Genomic DNA, 3,873 nt, shown 5'->3' on the forward strand with positions numbered 1-3,873 from the left:
AGGTGCCTAGACTTAGACGTTATTGTGCATGCGCTTTTATGCGGGACTTGTAGGACTTTGGGTCTAATCGGGAATTGTTAGTGCTTTGGTTATGTGAACTAACCTCGTGCTAATTGATTTGTGTTGTGTTTAGCAATCATTAAGCGAGATGGACATTGTACTAGCAAGTTAATGGGACATGCTCGCGTAACAATGATTAGCTACCATTGTTACGGGTGCAAATCGTGTCAAACATGTAATGTACGACGATTGTTGAGTAAGATGGAGAAGTGTGGGGTATACGTATATGCATACGTGTTATGTCCTTTTTTTTCGTTCGTTGTTTAATCTTTTCCGTTTTATAGAATGAAGATGAGAAACGGACACGACACCGAAAATGGGGCCACTAGTGAGGACGCCGAGTTGACGGCCAAGATTGAGGCCATTCTTAAAAGTCAAAAGGCGGAGTACCTTGTGGATATCTAGAAGATGTTCCTAGACTCAATTGACGAACAATTGGTCAATGTAGTCAAAGAACAAGTTAAAGCCGTCCTACAAGAAGATAATGTGGGAAGACGTGACTTTCTCTATAAGAACTTTAAGGATGCTCAACCACCTACTTTTGAGGGCGAAAGAGACCCGTTGAACTTCCGATATGGAGGGGGCCTTTCGAACTTGTGAATGCCCGTTTGATAAAAAGACAAAGTATGGTTGTAGCATGCTAAGAGGTGATGCTAAGCTATGGTGGGATGCGAAAATCTAAGTTTATGGTGAAGAACAATGCATGGATTTTACTTGGGATGAGTTCAAAATGGAGTTCTTCCAAGAGTACCGAACTTCGGCCGATCTTACTAGGCTTAAGGACGAGTTACGTTCCTTAAGGCAAGGGTCGATGGATTTGAATACTCTTAAATCTGTTTACTTGTCGAAAACTCAATTTTGCTCGGAGTATGTCGGGAATGATAAAATGTTGAAGGAAGACTTTTACCGAATCTTGAATGATAATTATCAAGAGAAGATAAGCATGAATGTGGTGAAGAGTTTTGATGAGTTGTTTGATATGGCCAAAGGTTTCGAGTCGCTCATCTTGAGAAAGAGTGGCTTTACCTTCGGCAAAAAGAAATTTGAAGCTACTAGTCATTCGAACTTTTCTAACAAGAAGCACAAGAAGGGCTCCGAGAGTGTTGGTAGTGTTAAGAAGGGTGCTTCCGGTGATTTTACTTATGCTTGCTACAATTGTGGGCAAAGGGGGCACATGGCTCGTGAGTGCCCGAAACAATCAACCACAACCAAGCTCACTTGTTTTAATTACGGTAAAGAAGGGCATAAGAGGCCGGAGTGTCCTGACTTGCGGGGTGATCATGTTAAGAGGTTAGAGAAGGCGGCGGGCACGGCTAAGGGGCGGAATTATTTGATGACCAATGATGAGGCCATGCATTCCAATGAAGTTGTCTCAGGTACTTTCATGGTTAACTCTAATCCGGCAAAGATATTATTTGATAGCGGTGCTAATTTGTCTTTTATATCGCCTCGATTTGTGTCTAAGCTTAACAAACCGCTAGCTAAGTTAAGTCATCCGGTAGAAGTTGAAATAGCGGATGGTAAGACGGTGCTAGGGGTTGATGTGTGTAAAGATTGTAATGTTGTGTTTGGTACCGAAACGTTTAAAATCGATCTCATTCCAATGACTTTGGGTGAGTTTGATATTGTTGTTGGCATGGATTGGCTCGATCGTTATAGAGCCGATATTGCATGCCATGATAAGTTCATTCGTGTGAGAACCCCAAGTGGGGGAGAGTTAATTATTCATGGTGATAAACGAAGAAGACTCGCACCATTATGCACTTATGCACGGGCACGACGTTTTCTCAAGAGTGGTGGTGTATGTTATCTCGCTCATGTAGTTGATACTCGTGATGAGCCACCACCCATTCGTAAAATTCTGGTGGTTAATGAGTTTGAAGACATTTTTTTGGATGAGTTACCGGGTGTTCCGGCGGAAAGACAAGTAGAATTTCGCATTGAATTGGTTCCGGGAGCTACTCCCATTGCTAAAACTCCTTATCGTTTAGCGCCGACGAAAATGCAAGAGTTGTTAAATCAAACCCAAGAGTTGCTTGAGAAGGGTTTCATTCGACCGAGCTCCTCGCCATGGGGTGCTCCGGTTTTGTTTGTGAAAAAGAAAGATGGAAGTATGCGGATGTGCATCGATTATAGGGAGTTGAATAAAGTGACGATCAAGAATCATTATCCATTGCCTCGGATTGACGATTTGTTTGACCAACTTCAAGGTGCAACGTATTTTTCTAAGATTGACTTGCGGTCCGACTATCATCAAGTGCGGGTCCGTGAGGAAGACATAGAGAAAACGGCTTTTCGAACGCGTTATGGGCAGTTTGAGTTTGTAGTTATGCCTTCTGGTATTACGAATGCACCGGCGGCATTCATGGATCTTATGAATCGAGTGTGCCAACCTATGTTTTACAAGTCGGTAATTGTGTTCATCGACGACATACTTTTTTATTCTAAGAGTATGAAGGAACATGAGCACCATTTGCGTGAAGTGTTGAAGACATTGCGGAAGGAGAAGTTGTATGCAAAATTCTCCAAATGTGAATTTTGGCTAAGGGAAGTTCAATTCCTTGGACATATTGTGAATCAAGAAGGAATTCAAGTAGACCCGGGGAAGATAGAAACAGTGAAGAGTTGGGGACAACCGACTACGCCTACGGAAATCCGAAGCTTTCTCGGATTGGCCAATTATTATCTTCGGTTCATCCAAGACTTTTCTAAGATTGCTTCTCCTTTGACTAAATTGACGAGGAAGAACTTAAGGTTCAATTGGGAGAACGAGCAAGAAATCGCTTTTCAATTGTTAAAAGAGAAATTGTGTCAAGCTCCGGTGTTAGTGTTGCCGGAAGGGGTAGAAGATATGACGGTTTATTGTGATGCTTCTTTAAATGGGCTCGGGTGTGTTTTGATGCAAAGAGGTAAAGTCATCGCTTACGCCTCTCGAAAATTAAAGGAACACGAAAAGAGATACCCGACTCACGATCTTGAATTGGCGGCGGTGGTTCATGCGTTGAAAATTTGGCGCCACTACTTGTATGGTGTCAAGTGTACGATTTATTCGGACCATAAGAGTTTGAAACATCTCTTTACTCAATGAGATTTGAATTATCGTCAACGTAGGTGGATGGATGTGGTAAAGGATTATGATTGTGAGATACTTTACCATCCGGGAAAGGCGAACGTGGTCGCGGATGCGTTGAGTCGAAAGAGTCAACATCCGGCGATACGAGTAGGATCATTGCGCATGATTATTACTAACGATTTCCTTGAAAAGCTTGGTGAGATTCAAATAGAAGCGTATGTTCACAACAAGCATGAAGAGCGGATTGTGGGGCAAACAGAGTTCATTACTATGGGCTCGCGTGGTTTGTTGTCGTTTCAAGGAAGAGTGTAGGTACCTAAGATGGGTGGTAACCGACAAGTGCTACTAGATGAAGCACATAAGTCAAAGTATTCAATTCATCCGGGTGCAACAAAGATGTACTATGACTTGAAGAAAGATTATTGGTGGCCCGGTATGAAACATGATGTGGTTAAGTATGTTGAACAATGCGTCACGTGTTTGCAAGTTAAGGCCGAACACCAAAAGCCGTACGGTAAGTTACAACCCTTGGAAGTCCCGAAATGGAAATGGGAGCACATTACCCTGGACTTCATTACTAAGTTACCAAAGACGGCGAGAACCCAATATGATACGATTTGGGTGATAGTTGATCGTTTGACGAAAAGTGCTTTGTTTCTTCCCATTAAAGAAACGATATCATCGGAGACTTTATCCAAGTTGTTTATCAAAGAGGTGATATCGAGACATGGGGTTCTTAT

Source organism: Rutidosis leptorrhynchoides, chromosome 8, assembly GCF_046630445.1.
Source record: "Rutidosis leptorrhynchoides isolate AG116_Rl617_1_P2 chromosome 8, CSIRO_AGI_Rlap_v1, whole genome shotgun sequence".
Classification (NCBI taxonomy): domain Eukaryota; kingdom Viridiplantae; phylum Streptophyta; class Magnoliopsida; order Asterales; family Asteraceae; genus Rutidosis; species Rutidosis leptorrhynchoides.